We start from the raw sequence: 19,030 nt of genomic DNA on the forward strand, positions 1-19,030 counted from the left end.
TGTTGTATTTATATTGTATTTTATGCTTCTGGCATTGACTTCTTAGGCCCTATCTATTCGACCTGGTGGAGCAACGCCCTAGTGTGAACCCTAGGTTGCCCGGAAAGTAGAAATGACCATCACTTTCAAACTGGTTGCAATTATTCCTGTTATGTGATGGAAAAACTGTTGTATTTTTAATGCATTTTATGCTTCGGGGTTTGACTTCTAAGGCCCTAACTATTCAATCTGTTGGAGCAACGCCCTAGGGTGTAGCCTAGGTTGCCCGGTAAGTAGAAATGACCATAACTTTCATACGGGTTGCAATTATTCGTTTTATATCATGGAAAAACTGTTGTATACATATTGTATTTTATGCTGCTGGCGTTCACTTCTTAGGCCCTAACTATTCGATCTGGTGGAACAACGCCCTGTGGTGAAGCCTAGGTTGCCCGGAACGCAGAAATGACCATAACTTTTACACTGGTAGCAATTATTCGTTTTATACAATGGAAAAACTGTTCTATTTAATTTGTATTTTATGCTTCGGGCGTTGACTTCTAAGGCCCTAACTGTTTGATCTGGTGGAGCAACGCCCTGGAGTGAAGCCTAGGTTGCCTGGAACGTAGAAATGACCATCACTTTCACACGGGTTGCAATTATTCCTGTTATAGGATGGAAAGACTGTTGTATTTTTATTGTATTTTATACTTCAGGCATTGACTTCTAAGGCCCTAACTGTTCAATCTGTTGGAGCAACGCCCTAGTGTGAAGCCTAGGTTGCTCGGAAAGTAGAAATGACCATAAGTTTCATACTGGTTGCAATCATTCGTTTTATACGATGGAAAAACTATTGTATTTATATTGTATTTTATGATTCTGGCGTTGACTTCTAAGGCCCTAGCTGTTCGATCTAGTGGAGCAACGCCTTAGAGTGAAGCTGAGGTTGCCCGGAAAGGAGAAATGACCATCACTTTCAATCTGGTTGCAATTAATCCTTTTATACGATGGAAAAGCTGTTGTATTTATATCCTATTTTATGCTTCTGGCGTTTACTTCTAAGGACCTAACTATTCGATCTGGTGGAGCAACGCCCTAGAGTGAAGCCTAGGTTGGTCGGAATGTAGAAATGACCATAACTTTCACACTGGTTGCAATTATTCGTTTTATACAATGGAAATCCTGTTCGATATATTTTATATTTTATGCTTCTGGCGTTGACATCTAAGGCCCTAACTATTCGATCTGGTGGAGCAATGCCCTAGGGTGAAGCCTCGGTTGGCCGGAATGTAGAAATGTCCATAACTTTCACACTGGTTGCAATTATTCGTTTTATACGATTGAAAAGCTGTTGTATTTATATTGTATTTGATGCTTCTGGCGTTGACTTCTTAGGCCCTAACTATTCCCTCTGGTGGATCAACACGCTAGAGTGAAACCTACGTTGCCCGGAACGTGGAAATGACCATTCCTTTCACACTGGTTGCAATTATTCCTGCTATACGATGGAAAAACTGTTGTATTTTAATTGTATTTTATGCTTTTAGCGATGAATTCTAAGTCCCTAGCTATTCGATCTGGTGGAGCAACGCCGTAGAGTGACGCCTAGCTTGCTCGGAACGTTGAAATGACAATAACTTTCACACTGGTTGCTATTATACGTTTTATACGATGTAAAAGCTGTTTTATTTATATCGTATTTTATGCTTCTGGCGTTGACTTCTTAGGCCCTAACTATTCGACCTGGTGGAGCAACGCCCTAGAGTGAAACCTAGGTTGCCCGGAACGTAGAAATGACCATTACATTCACACTGGTTGCAATTATTCCTGCTATACGATGGAAAAATTGTTATATTTATATTGTATTTTATGCTTCTGGCGATTAATTCTAAGTCGCTAGCTATTTGATCTGGTGCAGCAACGACCTAGAGTGATGCCTAGGTTGCCCGGAACGTAGAAATGACCATAACTTTCACACTGGTTGCTATCATTCGTTTTATACGATGGAAAAGCTGTTATATTTATATTGTATTTTATGCTTCTGGCGTTGACTTCTTAGGCCCTAACTGTTCGATCTGGAGGAGCAATGCCTCAGAGTTAAGTCTAGGATGCCCGAAACGCCGAAATGATCATTACTTTCACGCTTATTGCAATTATTCCTGTAATACGATGAAAAGACTGTTGTATTTTTATTGTATCTTATGCTCCTGGCGTTGACTTCTAAGGCCCTAACCATTCGATCTGGTGGAGCAACACCCTGGAGTGAAGCCTAGGTTACCCGGAACGTGGAAATGACCATTACATTCACACTGGTTGCAGTTATTCCTGTTATACGATGGAAAAACTGGTGTATTTTTATTGTATTCTATGCTTCTGGCGTTTGATTCTAAGTCGCTAGCTATTTGATCTGGTGGAGCAACGCCGTAGAGTGACGCCTAGCTTGCTCGGAACGTTGAAATGACAATAACTTTCACACTGGTTGCTATTATACGTTTTATACGATGTAAAAGCTGTTTTATTTATATCGTATTTTATGCTTCTGGCGTTGACTTCTTAGGCCCTAACTATTCGACCTGGTGGAGCAACGCCCTAGAGTGAAGCTGAGGTTGCCCGGAAAGGAGAAATGACCATCACTTTCAAACTGGTTGCAATTAATCCTTTTATACGATGGAAAAGCTGTTGTATTTATATCCTATTTTATGCTTCTGGCGTTTACTTCTAAGGACCTAACTATTCGATCTGGTGGAGCAACGCCCTAGAGTGAAGCCTAGGTTGGTCGGAATGTAGAAATGACCATAACTTTCACACTGGTTGCAATTATTCGTTTTATACAATGGAAATCCTGTTCGATATATTTTGTATTTTACGTTTCGGACGTCGACTCCTACGGCCCTAACTGTTTGATCTGGTGGACCAACGCCCTCGAATGAAGCCTAGGTTGCCCGGAACGTAGAAATGACCATATCTTTCACACTGTTTGCAATTATTAATTTATTCGATGCCAAAGCTGTTGTATTTATATTGTATTTTATGCTTCTGGCATTGACTTCTTAGGCCCTATCTATTCGACCTGGTGGAGCAACGCCCTAGTGTGAACCCTAGGTTGCCCGGAAAGTAGAAATGACCATCACTTTCAAACTGGTTGCAATTATTCCTGTTATGTGATGGAAAAACTGTTGTATTTTAAATGCATTTTATGCTTCGGGGTTTGACTTCTAAGGCCCTAACTATTCAATCTGTTGGAGCAACGCCCTAGGGTGTAGCCTAGGTTGCCCGGTAAGTAGAAATGACCATAACTTTCATACGGGTTGCAATTATTCGTTTTATATCATGGAAAAACTGTTGTATACATATTGTATTTTATGCTGCTGGCGTTCACTTCTTAGGCCCTAACTATTCGATCTGGTGGAACAACGCCCTGTGGTGAAGCCTAGGTTGCCCGGAACGCAGAAATGACCATAACTTTTACACTGGTAGCAATTATTCGTTTTATACAATGGAAAAACTGTTCTATTTAATTTGTATTTTATGCTTCGGGCGTTGACTTCTAAGGCCCTAACTGTTTGATCTGGTGGAGCAACGCCCTGGAGTGAAGCCTAGGTTGCCTGGAACGTAGAAATGACCATCACTTTCACACGGGTTGCAATTATTCCTGTTATAGGATGGAAAGACTGTTGTATTTTTATTGTATTTTATACTTCAGGCATTGACTTCTGAGGCCGTAGCTATTCGATGTGGTGGAAGAACGCCATACACTGAAGCCTAGGTTGCCCGGAACGTACAAATGACCATAACATTTACACTGGTAGCAATTATTCGTTTTATACGATGGAAACGCTTTTGTATTTATATTGTATTTTATGCCTCTGGCGTTGACTTCTAAGGCACTAACGATTCGATCTGGTGGAGCAACGCCCTAGAGTGAAGCCTAGGTTGCCCGGAACGTAGAATTGGCCATCACTTTCAAACTGGTTGCAATTATTCCTGTTATATGATGGATACACTGTTGTATTTTTATTGCATTTTATGCTTCGGGCGTTGACTTCTAAGGCCCTAACTATTCAATCTGTTGGAGCAACGCCCTAGGGTGAAGCCTAGGTTTCTCGGAAAGTAGAAATGACCATAAGTTTCATACTGGTTGCAATCATTCGTTTTATACGATGGAAAAACTATTGTATTTATATTGTATTTTATGATTCTGGCGTTGACTTCTAAGGCCCTAGCTGTTCGATCTAGTGCAGCAACGCCCTAGAGTGAAGCTGAGGTTGCCCGGAAAGGAGAAATGACCATCACTTTCAAACTGGTTGCAATTAATCCTTTTATACGATGGAAAAGCTGTTGTATTTATATCCTATTTTATGCTTCTGGCGTTTACTTCTAAGGACCTAACTATTCGATCTGGTGGAGCAACGCCCTAGAGTGAAGCCTAGGTTGGTCGGAATGTAGAAATGACCATAACTTTCACACTGGTTGCAATTATTCGTTTTATACAATGGAAATCCTGTTCGATATATTTTATATTTTATGCTTCTGGCGTTGACATCTAAGGCCCTAACTATTCGATCTGGTGGAGCAATGCCCTAGGGTGAAGCCTAGGTTGGCCGGAATGTAGAAATGTCCATAACTTTCACACTGGTTGCAATTATTCGTTTTATACGATTGAAAAGCTGTTGTATTTATATTGTATTTTATGCTTCTGGCGTTGACTTCTTAGGCCCTAACTATTCCCTCTGGTGGATCAACACGCTAGAGTGAAACCTACGTTGCCCAGAACGTGGAAATGACCATTCCTTTCACACTGGTTGCAATTATTCCTGCTATACGATGGAAAAACTGTTGTATTTTAATTGTATTTTATGCTTTTAGCGTTGAATTCTAAGTCCCTAGCTATTCGATCTGGTGGAGCAACGCCGTAGAGTGACGCCTAGCTTGCTCGGAACGTTGAAATGACCATAACTTTCACACTGGTTGCTATTATACGTTTTATACGATGTAAAAGCTGTTTTATTTATATCGTATTTTATGCTTCTGGCGTTGACTTCTTAGGCCCTAACTATTCGACCTGGTGGAGCAACGCCCTAGAGTGAAACCTAGGTTGCCCGGAATGTAGAAATGACCATTACATTCACACTGGTTGCAATTATTCCTGCTATACGATGGAAAAACTGTTATATTTATATTGTATTTTATGCTTCTGGCGAATAATTCTAAGTCGCTAGCTATTTGATCTGGAGGAGCAACGACCTAGAGTGATGCCTAGGTTGCCCGGAACGTAGAAATGACCATAACTTTCACACTGGTTGCTATCATTCGTTTTATACGATGGAAAAACTGTTATATTTATATTGTATTTTATGCTTCTGGCGTTGACTTCTTAGGCCCTAACTATTCGACCTGGTGGAGCAACGCCCTAGAGTGAAACCTAGAATGCCCGGAACGTAGAAATGACCATTACATTCACACTGGTTGCGGTTATTCCTGTTATACGATGGAAAAACTGGTGTATTTTTATTGTATTCTATGCTTCTGGCGTTTAATTCTAAGTCGCTAGCTATTTAATCTGGTGGAGCAACGACCTACAGTGATGCCTAGGTTGCCCGGAACGTAGAAATGACAATTACTTTCACACTGTTTGGTATTATTCATTTTGTACGATGGAAAAGCTGATGTATTTATATTGTATTTTATGCCTCTGGCGTTTACTTCTAAGGCCGTAGCTATTGGATGCGGTGGAGCAACGCTCTAGAGTGACGCCTAGGTTGCCCGGAACGTAGAAATGACCATAACTTTCACACTGGTTGCTATCATTCGTTTTATACGATGGAAAAACTGTTACATTTATATTGTATTTTATGCTTCTGGCGTTGACTTCTTAGGCCCTAACTGTTCGATCTGGTGGAACAACGCCCTAGAGTGAAGCCTAGGTTGCCCAGAACGTAGAAATGACCATATCTTTCACACTGTTTGCAATTATTAATATATTCGATGCCAAAGCTGTTGTATTTATATTGTATATTATGCTTCTGGCATTGACTTCTTAGGCCCTAACTAATCGACCTGGTGGAGCAACGCCCTAGAGTGAAACCTAGAATGCCCGGAACGTAGAAATGACCATTACATTCACACTGGTTGCAGTTATTCCTGTTATACGATGGAAAAACTGGTGTACTTTTATTGTATTCTATGCTTCTGGCGTTTAATTCTAAGTCGCTAGCTATTTGATCTGGTGGAGCAACGACCTAGAGTGATGCCTAGGTTGCCCGGAACGTAGAAATGACAATTACTTTCACACTGTTTGGTATTATTCATTTTGTACGATGGAAAAGCTGTTGTATTTATATTGTATTTTATGCCTCTGGCGTTTACTTCTAAGGCCGTAGCTATTGGATGCGGTGGAGCAACGCTCTAGAGTGACGCCTAGGTTGCCCGGAACGTAGAAATGACCATAACTTTCACACTGGTTGCTATCATTCGTTTTATACGATGGAAAAACTGTTACATTTATATTGTATTTTATGCTTCTGGCGTTGACTTCTTAGGCCCTAACTGTTCGATCTGGTGGAACAACGCCCTAGAGTGAAGCCGAGGTTGCCCAGAACGTAGAAATGACCATATCTTTCACACTGTTTGCAATTATTAATATATTCGATGCCAAAGCTGTTGTATTTATATTGTATATTATGCTTCTGGCATTGACTTCTTAGGCCCCAACTATTCGATCTGGAGGAGCAATGCCTCAGAGTTAAGTCTAGGATGCCCGAAACGCCGAAATGATCATTACTTTCACGCTTATTGCAATTATTCCTGTAATACGATGAAAAGACTGTTGTATTTTTATTGTATCTTATGCTCCTGGCGTTGACTTCTAAGGCCCTAACTATTCGATCTGGTGGAGCAACACCCTGGAGTGAAGCCTAGGTTGCCCGGGACGTGGAAATGACCAGAACTTTCACACTGGTTGCAATTATTCGTTTTATACGATGTAAAAGCTGTTGTATTTATATCGTATTTTATACTTCTGGCGTAGACTTCTTAGGCCCTAACTATTCGACCTGGTGGAGCAACGCCCTAGAGTGAAACCTAGAATGCCCGGAACGTAGAAATGACCATTACATTCACACTGGTTGCAATTATTCCTGTTATACGATGGAAAAACTGTTGTATTTTTATTGTATTTTATTCTTCAGGCGTTGACTTCTGAGGCCGCAGCTATTCGATGTGGTGGAGGAACGCCATACAGTGAAGCCTAGGTTGCCCGGAACGTAGAACTGACCATTGCTTTCATACTGTTTGCAATTATTCCTTTTATACGATGGAAAAGCTGTTGTATTTATATCGTATTTTATGCTTCTGGCGTTGACTTCTAAGAACCTAACTATTCGGTCTGGTGGAGCAACGCCCTAGAGCGAAGCCTAGGTTGCTCGGAATGTAGAAATGACCATAACTTTCACACTGGTTGCAATTATTCGTTTTATACAATGGAAAAACTATTGCATGTTTATCGTATTTTGTGTTTCTGGCGTTGACTTCTTAGGCCGTAACTATTCGATCTGGTGGAGCACCGCCCTGGAGTGAAACCTAGGTTGCCCGGAACGAAGAAATGACCATAACTTTCACACGGTTTGCAATTATTTGTTTTATACGATGGAAAAGCTGTTGCATTTATATCGTATTTTATGCTTCGGGCGTTGACTTCTAAGGCCCTAACTGTTTGATCTGGTGGAGCAACGCCCTAGAGTGAAGCCTAGGTTGCCCGGAACGTAGAAATGACCATAACTTTCACACTGGTTGCTATTATTCGTTTTATACGATGGAAAAGCCGTTATATTTAGATTGTATTTTATGCTTCTTGCGTTGACTTCTGAGGCCGTTGCTAATCGATGTGCTGGAAGAACGCCATAGAGTGAAGCCTAGGTAGCCCGGAACGTAGAAATGTCCATATCTTTCACACTGTTTGCAAATTATTCCTGCTATACGATGGAAAAGCTGTTGTATTTTTATTGCATTTTATGCTTCGGGCATTGACTTCTAAGGCCCTAAATATTCAATCTGTTGGAGCAACGCCATAGGGTGAAGCCTAGGTTGCCCGGAACGTAGAAATGACCATTACTTTCACACTGGTTGCAATTATTGGTTTTATACGATGGAAAATCTGTTGTTTTTATATCGTATTTTATGCTTCTGGCGTTGACTTCTAAGGCCCAAACTATTCCATCTGGTGGAACAACGCCCTAGGGTGAAGTCTAGGTTGCCCGGAAAGTAGAAATTACCATAACTTTCACACTGGTAGCAATTATTCGTTTTATACGATGGAAAATCTGTTCTATTTATTTTATATTTTATGCTTCGGGCGATGACTTCTAAGGCACTAACTATTCGATCTGGTGGAGCAACGCCCTAGTGTGAAGCCTAGGTTGCCAGGTACGTAGAAATGACCATCACTATCAAACTGGTTGCAATTATTTCTTTTATACGATGGAAAAGCTGTTGTATTTATATCGTATTTTATGCTTCTGGCGTTGACTTCTTAGGCCCTAACTATTCCATCTGGTGGAACAACGCCCTAGGGTGAAGCCTAGGCTGCCCGGAAAGTAGAAATGACCATAACTTTCACACTGGTAGCAATTATTCGTTTTATACGATGGAAAAACTGTTGTATTTATTTTGTATTTTATGCTTCGGGCGTTGACTTCTAAGGCCCTAACTATTCGATCTGGTAGAGCAACGCCCTAGAATGAAGCCTAGGTTGCCCGGTACGTAGAAAGGACCATAAGTTTCATACTGGTTGCAATTATTCGTTTTATACGATGGAAAACCTGTTGTATTTATATTGTATTTTATACTTCTGGCGTTCACTTCTTAGGCCCTAACTGTTTGATCTGGTGGAGCACCGCCGTAGAGTGAAGCCTAGGTTGCCCGGAACGTAGAAATGACCATAACTTTCACACTGGTTGCTATTATTCGTTTTATACGATGGAAAAACTGTTGTATTTATTTTGTATTTTATGCTTCGGGCGTTGACTTCTAAGGCCCTAACTATTCGATCTGGTAGAGCAACGCCCTAGAATGAAGCCTAGGTTGCCCGGTACGTAGAAAGGACCATAAGTTTCATACTGGTTGCAATTATTCGTTTTATACGATGGAAAACCTGTTGTATTTATATTGTATTTTATACTTCTGGCGTTCACTTCTTAGGCCCTAACTGTTTGATCTGGTGGAGCACCGCCGTAGAGTGAAGCCTAGGTTGCCCGGAACGTAGAAATGACCATAACTTTCACACTGGTTGCTATTATTCGTTTTATACGATGGAAAAACTGTTATATTTATATTGTATTTAAGCTTCTGGCGTTGACTTCTGAGGCCCTAACTGTTTGATCTGTTGGAGCACCGCCGTAGAGTGAAGCCTAGGTTGCCCGGAACGTAGAAATGACTATAACTTTCACACTGGTTGCTATTATTCGTTTTATACGATGGAAAAACTGTTATATTTATATTGTATTTAAGCTTCTGACGTTGACTTCTGAGGCCGTTGCTATGCGATGTGGTGGAAGAACGCCATAGAGTGAAGCCTAGATTGCCCGGAAGGTAGAAATGACCATAACTTTCACACTGGTTGCTATCATTCGTTTTATATGATGGAAAAACTGTTGTATTTATATTGTATTTTATGCTTCTGGCGTTCACTTCTTAGGCCCTAACTATTCGATCTGGTCGAACAACGGCCTAGGGTGAAGCCTAGGTTGCCCGGAACGTAGAAATGACCATAACTTTTCACTGGTAGCAATTATTCTTTTTATACAATGGAAAATCTGTTCTATTTATTTTGTATTTAATGCTTCGGGCGTTGACTTCTAAGGCCCTAACTGTTTGATCTGGTGGAGCAACGCCCTAGAGTGAAGCCTAGGTTGCCTGGAACGTAGAAATGACCATCACATTCACACGGGTTGCAATTATTCCTGTTATAGGATGGAAAGACTGTTGTATTTTTATTGTATTTTATACTTCAGGCGATGACTTCTAAGTCCCTAGGTATTCGATCTGGTGGAGCAACGCCCTAGAGTGAAACCTAGATTGCCCGGATCGTAGAAATGACTATAACCTTCACGCTGGCTGCAATTACTCCTGTTATGCGATTGAAAAACTGTTGTATCTTTATTGTACTTTATGCTTCTGGGGTTGACTTCTAAAGCCCTAACTATTCGATCCGGTGGAGCAACGTCCTAGAGTGAAGCCTAGGTTGCCCGGAACGTAGAAATGGCCATTACTTTCACACTGGATGCAATCATTCGTTTTATACGATGGAAAAACTATTGTATTTATATTGTATTTTATGATTCTGGCGTTGACTTCTAAGGCCCTAGCTGTTCGATCTAGTGGAGCAACGCCCTAGAGTGAAGCTGAGGTTGCCCGGAAAGGAGAAATGACCATCACTTTCAATCTGGTTGCAATTAATCCTTTTATACGATGGAAAAGCTGTTGTATTTATATTGTATTTTATGCTTCTGGCGTTGACTTCTTAGGCCCTAACTATTCGACCTGGTGGAGCAACGCCCTAGAGTGAAACCTAGAATGCCCGGAACGTAGAAATGACCATTACATTCACACTGGTTGCGGTTATTCCTGTTATACGATGGAAAAACTGGTGTATTTTTATTGTATTCTATGCTTCTGGCGTTTAATTCTAAGTCGCTAGCTATTTAATCTGGTGGAGCAACGACCTACAGTGATGCCTAGGTTGCCCGGAACGTAGAAATGACAATTACTTTCACACTGTTTGGTATTATTCATTTTGTACGATGGAAAAGCTGATGTATTTATATTGTATTTTATGCCTCTGGCGTTTACTTCTAAGGCCGTAGCTATTGGATGCGGTGGAGCAACGCTCTAGAGTGACGCCTAGGTTGCCCGGAACGTAGAAATGACCATAACTTTCACACTGGTTGCTATCATTCGTTTTATACGATGGAAAAACTGTTACATTTATATTGTATTTTATGCTTCTGGCGTTGACTTCTTAGGCCCTAACTGTTCGATCTGGTGGAACAACGCCCTAGAGTGAAGCCTAGGTTGCCCAGAACGTAGAAATGACCATATCTTTCACACTGTTTGCAATTATTAATATATTCGATGCCAAAGCTGTTGTATTTATATTGTATATTATGCTTCTGGCATTGACTTCTTAGGCCCTAACTAATCGACCTGGTGGAGCAACGCCCTAGAGTGAAACCTAGAATGCCCGGAACGTAGAAATGACCATTACATTCACACTGGTTGCAATTATTCCTGTTATACGATGGAAAAACTGTTGTATTTTTATTGTATTTTATTCTTCAGGCGTTGACTTCTGAGGCCGCAGCTATTCGATGTGGTGGAAGAACGCCATACAGTGAAGCCTAGGTTGCCCGGAACGTAGAAATGACCATTGCTTTCATACTGTTTGCAATTATTCCTTTTATACGATGGAAAAGCTGTTGTATTTATATCGTATTTTATGCTTCTGGCGTTGACTTCTAAGAACCTAACTATTCGGTCTGGTGGAGCAACGCCCTAGAGCGAAGCCTAGGTTGCTCGGAATGTAGAAATGACCATAACTTTCACACTGGTTGCAATTATTCGTTTTATACAATGGAAAAACTATTGCATGTTTATCGTATTTTGTGTTTCTGGCGTTGACTTCTTAGGCCGTAACTATTCGATCTGGTGGAGCACCGCCCTGGAGTGAAACCTAGGTTGCCCGGAACGAAGAAATGACCATAACTTTCACACGGTTTGCAATTATTTGTTTTATACGATGGAAAAGCTGTTGTATTTATATCGTATTTTATGCTTCGGGCGTTGACTTCTAAGGCCCTAACTGTTTGATCTGGTGGAGCAACGCCCTAGAGTGAAGCCTAGGTTGCCCGGAACGTAGAAATGACCATAACTTTCACACTGGTTGCTATTATTCGTTTTATACGATGGAAAAGCCGTTATATTTAGATTGTATTTTATGCTTCTTGCGTTGACTTCTGAGGCCGTTGCTAATCGATGTGCTGGAAGAACGCCATAGAGTGAAGCCTAGGTAGCCCGGAACGTAGAAATGTCCATATCTTTCACACTGTTTGCAAATTATTCCTGCTATACGATGGAAAAGCTGTTGTATTTTTATTGCATTTTATGCTTCGGGCATTGACTTCTAAGGCCCTAAATATTCAATCTGTTGGAGCAACGCCATAGGGTGAAGCCTAGGTTGCCCGGAACGTAGAAATGACCATAACTTTCACACTGGTTGCAATTATTGGTTTTATACGATGGAAAATCTGTTGTTTTTATATCGTATTTTATGCTTCTGGCGTTGACTTCTAAGGCCCAAACTATTCCATCTGGTGGAACAACGCCCTAGGGTGAAGTCTAGGTAGCCCGGAAAGTAGAAATTACCATAACTTTCACACTGGTAGCAATTATTCGTTTTATACGATGGAAAATCTGTTCTATTTATTTTATATTTTATGCTTCGGGCGATGACTTCTAAGGCACTAACTATTCGATCTGGTGGAGCAACGCCCTAGTGTGAAGCCTAGGTTGCCAGGTACGTAGAAATGACCATCACTATCAAACTGGTTGCAATTATTTCTTTTATACGATGGAAAAGCTGTTGTATTTATATCGTATTTTATGCTTCTGGCGTTGACTTCTTAGGCCCTAACTATTCCATCTGGTGGAACAACGCCCTAGGGTGAAGCCTAGGCTGCCCGGAAAGTAGAAATGACCATAACTTTCACACTGGTAGCAATTATTCGTTTTATACGATGGAAAAACTGTTGTATTTATTTTGTATTTTATGCTTCGGGCGTTGACTTCTAAGGCCCTAACTATTCGATCTGGTAGAGCAACGCCCTAGAATGAAGCCTAGCTTGCCCGGTACGTAGAAAGGACCATAAGTTTCATACTGGTTGCAATTATTCGTTTTATACGATGGAAAACCTGTTGTATTTATATTGTATTTTATACTTCTGGCGTTCACTTCTTAGGCCCTAACTATTCGATCTGGTGGTACAACGCACTAGGGTGACGCCTAGGTTGCCCGGAACGTAGAAATGACCATAACTTTTACACTGGCAGCAATTATTCGTTTTATACAATGGAAAAACCGTTCTATTTATTTTGTATTTTATGCTTCGGGCGTTGACTTCTAAGGCCCTAACTGGTTGATCTGGTGGAGCACCGCCGTAGAGTGAAGCCTAGGTTGCCCGGAACGTAGAAATGACCATAACTTTCACACTGGTTGCTATTATTCGTTTTATACGATGGAAAAACTGTTATATTTATATTGTATTTAAGCTTCTGGCGTTGACTTCTGAGGCCCTAACTGTTTGATCTGTTCGAGCACCGCCGTAGAGTGAAGCCTAGGTTGCCCGGAACGTAGAAATGACTATAACTTTCACACTGGTTGCTATTATTCGTTTTATACGATGGAAAAACTATTGTATTTATATTGTATTTTATGATTCTGGCGTTGACTTCTAAGGCCCTAGCTGTTCGATCTAGTGGAGCAACGCCCTAGAGTGAAGCTGAGGTTGCCCGGAAAGGAGAAATGACCATCACTTTCAATCTGGTTGCAATTAATCCTTTTATACGATGGAAAAGCTGTTGTATTTATATCCTATTTTATGCTTCTGGCGTTTACTTCTAAGGACCGAACTATTCGATCTGGTGGAGCAACGCCCTAGAGTGAAGCCTAGGTTGGTCGGAATGTAGTAATGACCATAACTTTCACACTGGTTGCAATTATTCGTTTTATACAATGGAAATCCTGTTCGATATATTTTATATTTTATGCTTCTGGCGTTGACATCTAAGGCCCTAACTATTCGATCTGGTGGAGCAATGCCCTAGGGTGAAGCCTAGGTTGGCCGGAATGTAGAAATGTCCATAACTTTCACACTGGTTGCAATTATTCGTTTTATACGATTGAAAAGCTGTTGTATTTATATTGTATTTTATGCTTCTGGCGTTGACTTCTTAGGCCCTAACTATTCCCTCTGGTGGATCAACACGCTAGAGTGAAACCTACGTTGCCCGGAACGTGGAAATGACCATTCCTTTCACACTGGTTGCAATTATTCCTGCTATACGATGGAAAAACTGTTGTATTTTAATTGTATTTTAAACTTTTAGCGATGAATTCTAAGTCCCTAGCTATTCGATCTGGTGGAGCAACGCCGTAGAGTGACGCCTAGCTTGCTCGGAACGTTGAAATGACAATAACTTTCACACTGGTTGCTATTATACGTTTTATACGATGTAAAAGCTGTTTTATTTATATCGTATTTTATGCTTCTGGCGTTGACTTCTTAGGCCCTAACTATTCGACCTGGTGGAGCAACGCCCTAGAGTGAAACCTAGGTTGCCCGGAACGTAGAAATGACCATTACATTCACACTGGTTGCAATTATTCCTGCTATACGATGGAAAAACTGTTATATTTATATTGTATTTTATGCTTCTGGCGATTAATTCTAAGTCGCTAGCTATTTGATCTGGTGCAGCAACGACCTAGAGTGATGCCTAGGTTGCCCGGAACGTAGAAATGACCATAACTTTCACACTGGTTGCTATCATTCGTTTTATACGATGTAAAAGCTGTTTTATTTATATCGTATTTTATGCTTCTGGCGTTGACTTCTTAGGCCCTAACTATTCGACCTGGTGGAGCAACGCCCTAGAGTGAAACCTAGGTTGCCCGGAACGTAGAAATGACCATTACATTCACACTGGTTGCAATTATTCCTGCTATATGATGGAAAAACTGTTATATTTATATTGTATTTTATGCTTCTGGCGATTAATTCTAAGTCGCTAGCTATTTGATCTGGTGCAGCAACGACCTAGAGTGATGCCTAGGTTGCCCGGAACGTAGAAATGACCATAACTTTCACACTGGTTGCTATCATTCGTTTTATACGATGGAAAAACTGTTATATTTATATCGTATTTTATACTTCTGGCGTAGACTTCTTAGGCCCTAACTATTCCCTCTGGTGGACCAACACGCTAGAGTGAAACCTACGTTGCCCGGAACGTAGAAATGACCATTCCTTTCACACTGGTTGCAATTATTCCTGTCATACGATGGAAAAACTGTTGTATTTTAATTGTATTTTATGCTTTTCGCGATGAATTCTAAGTCCCTAGCTATTCGGTCTGGTGGAGCAACGCCCTAGAGTGACGCCTAGCTTGCCCGGAACGTAGAAATGACCATAACTTTCACACTGGTTGCTATTATTCGTTTTATACGATGGAAAAACTGTTATATTTATATTGTATTTAAGCTTCTGGCGTTGACTTCTGAGGCCCTAACTGTTTGATCTGTTCGAGCACCGCCGTAGAGTGAAGCCTAGGTTGCCCGGAACGTAGAAATGACTATAACTTTCACACTGGTTGCTATTATTCGTTTTATACGATGGAAAAACTATTGTATTTATATTGTATTTTATGATTCTGGCGTTGACTTCTAAGGCCCTAGCTGTTCGATCTAGTGGAGCAACGCCCTAGAGTGAAGCTGAGGTTGCCCGGAAAGGAGAAATGACCATCACTTTCAATCTGGTTGCAATTAATCCTTTTATACGATGGAAAAGCTGTTGTATTTATATCCTATTTTATGCTTCTGGCGTTTACTTCTAAGGACCGAACTATTCGATCTGGTGGAGCAACGCCCTAGAGTGAAGCCTAGGTTGGTCGGAATGTAGTAATGACCATAACTTTCACACTGGTTGCAATTATTCGTTTTATACAATGGAAATCCTGTTCGATATATTTTATATTTTATGCTTCTGGCGTTGACATCTAAGGCCCTAACTATTCGATCTGGTGGAGCAATGCCCTAGGGTGAAGCCTAGGTTGGCCGGAATGTAGAAATGTCCATAACTTTCACACTGGTTGCAATTATTCGTTTTATACGATTGAAAAGCTGTTGTATTTATATTGTATTTTATGCTTCTGGCGTTGACTTCTTAGGCCCTAACTATTCCCTCTGGTGGATCAACACGCTAGAGTGAAACCTACGTTGCCCGGAACGTGGAAATGACCATTCCTTTCACACTGGTTGCAATTATTCCTGCTATACGATGGAAAAACTGTTGTATTTTAATTGTATTTTAAACTTTTAGCGATGAATTCTAAGTCCCTAGCTATTCGATCTGGTGGAGCAACGCCGTAGAGTGACGCCTAGCTTGCTCGGAACGTTGAAATGACAATAACTTTCACACTGGTTGCTATTATACGTTTTATACGATGTAAAAGCTGTTTTATTTATATCGTATTTTATGCTTCTGGCGTTGACTTCTTAGGCCCTAACTATTCGACCTGGTGGAGCAACGCCCTAGAGTGAAACCTAGGTTGCCCGGAACGTAGAAATGACCATTACATTCACACTGGTTGCAATTATTCCTGCTATACGATGGAAAAACTGTTATATTTATATTGTATTTTATGCTTCTGGCGATTAATTCTAAGTCGCTAGCTATTTGATCTGGTGCAGCAACGACCTAGAGTGATGCCTAGGTTGCCCGGAACGTAGAAATGACCATAACTTTCACACTGGTTGCTATCATTCGTTTTATACGATGTAAAAGCTGTTTTATTTATATCGTATTTTATGCTTCTGGCGTTGACTTCTTAGGCCCTAACTATTCGACCTGGTGGAGCAACGCCCTAGAGTGAAACCTAGGTTGCCCGGAACGTAGAAATGACCATTACATTCACACTGGTTGCAATTATTCCTGCTATATGATGGAAAAACTGTTATATTTATATTGTATTTTATGCTTCTGGCGATTAATTCTAAGTCGCTAGCTATTTGATCTGGTGCAGCAACGACCTAGAGTGATGCCTAGGTTGCCCGGAACGTAGAAATGACCATAACTTTCACACTGGTTGCTATCATTCGTTTTATACGATGGAAAAACTGTTATATTTATATCGTATTTTATACTTCTGGCGTAGACTTCTTAGGCCCTAACTATTCCCTCTGGTGGACCAACACGCTAGAGTGAAACCTACGTTGCCCGGAACGTAGAAATGACCATTCCTTTCACACTGGTTGCAATTATTCCTGTCATACGATGGAAAAACTGTTGTATTTTAATTGTATTTTATGCTTTTCGCGATGAATTCTAAGTCCCTAGCTATTCGGTCTGGTGGAGCAACGCCCTAGAGTGACGCCTAGCTTGCTCGGAACGTTGAAATGACCATCACTTTCAAACTGGTTGCAATTAATCCTTTTATACGATGGAAAAGCAGTTGTATTTATATCCTATTTTCTGCTTCTGGCGTTGACTTCTAAGGACCTAACTATTCGGTCTGGTGGAGCAACGCCCTAGAGCGAAGCCTAGGTTGCTCGGAGTGTAGAAATGACTATAACTTTCACACTGGTTGCAATTATTCGTTTTATACAATGGAAAAACTATTGCATCTTTATCGTATTTCGTGTTTCTGGCGTTGACTTCTTAGGCCGTAACTATTCGATCTGGTGGAGCACCGCCCTGGAGTGAAACCTAGGTTGCCCGGAACGAAGAAATGACCATAACTTTCACACGGTTTGCAATTATTCCTGTTATAGGATGGAAAGACTGTTGTATTTTTATTGTATTTTATACTTCAGGCGTTGACTTCTGAGGCCGTAGCTATCCGATGTGGTGGAAGAACGCCAAACAGTGAAGCCTAGGTTGCCCGGAACGTAGAAATGACCATAACTTTCACACTGGTTGCAATTATTTGTTTTATACGATGGAAAAGCTGTTGTATTTATATCGTATTTTATGCTTCGGGCGTTGACTTCTAAGGCCCTAACTGTTTGATCTGGTGGAGCAACGCCCTAGAGTGAAGCCTAGGTTGCCCGGAACGTAGAAATGACCATAACTTTCACACTGGTTGCTATTATTCGTTTTATACGATGGAAAAGCCGTTATATTTAGATTGTATTTTATGCTTCTTGCGTTGACTTCTGAGGCCGTTGCTAATCGATGTGCTGGAAGAACGCCATAGAGTGAAGCCTAGGTAGCCCGGAACGTAGAAATGTCCATATCTTTCACACTGTTTGCAAATTATTCCTGCTATACGATGGAAAAGCTGTTGTATTTTTATTGCATTTTATGCTTCGGGCATTGACTTCTAAGGCCCTAAATATTCAATCTGTTGGAGCAACGCCATAGGGTGAAGCCTAGGTTGCCCGGAACGTAGAAATGACCATAACTTTCACACTGGTTGCAATTATTGGTTTTATACGATGGAAAATCTGTTGTTTTTATATCGTATTTTATGCTTCTGGCGTTGACTTCTAAGGCCCAAACTATTCCATCTGGTGGAACAACGCCCTAGGGTGAAGTCTAGGTTGCCCGGAAAGTAGAAATTACCATAAGTTTCACACTGGTAGCAATTATTCGTTTTATACGATGGAAAATCTGTTCTATTTATTTTATATTTTATGCTTCGGGCGATGACTTCTAAGGCACTAACTATTCGATCTGGTGGAGCAACGCCCTAGTGTGAAGCCTAGGTTGCCAGGTACGTAGAAATGACCATCACTATCAAACTGGTTGCAATTATTTCTTTTATACGATGGAAAAACTGTTGTATTTATATCGTATTTTATGCTTCTGGCGTTGACTTCTTAGGCCCTAACTATTCCATCTGGTGGAACAACGCCCTAGGGTGAAGCCTAGGCTGCCCGGAAAGTAGAAATGACCATAACTTTCACACTGGTAGCAATTATTCGTTTTATACGATGGAAAAACTGTTGTATTTATTTTGTATTTTATGCTTCGGGCGTTGACTTCTAAGGCCCTAACTATTCGATATGGTAGAGCAACGCCCTAGAATGAAGCCTAGGTTGCCCGGTACGTAGAAAGGACCATAAGTTTCATACTGGTTGCAATTATTCGTTTTATACGATGGAAAACCTGTTGTATTTATATTGTATTTTATACTTCTGGCGTTCACTTCTTAGGCCCTAACTATTCGATCTGGTGGTACAACGCACTAGGGTGACGCCTAGGTTGCCCGGAACGTAGAA

Source organism: Calliopsis andreniformis, chromosome 11, assembly GCF_051401765.1.
Source record: "Calliopsis andreniformis isolate RMS-2024a chromosome 11, iyCalAndr_principal, whole genome shotgun sequence".
Lineage (NCBI taxonomy): Eukaryota > Metazoa > Arthropoda > Insecta > Hymenoptera > Andrenidae > Calliopsis > Calliopsis andreniformis.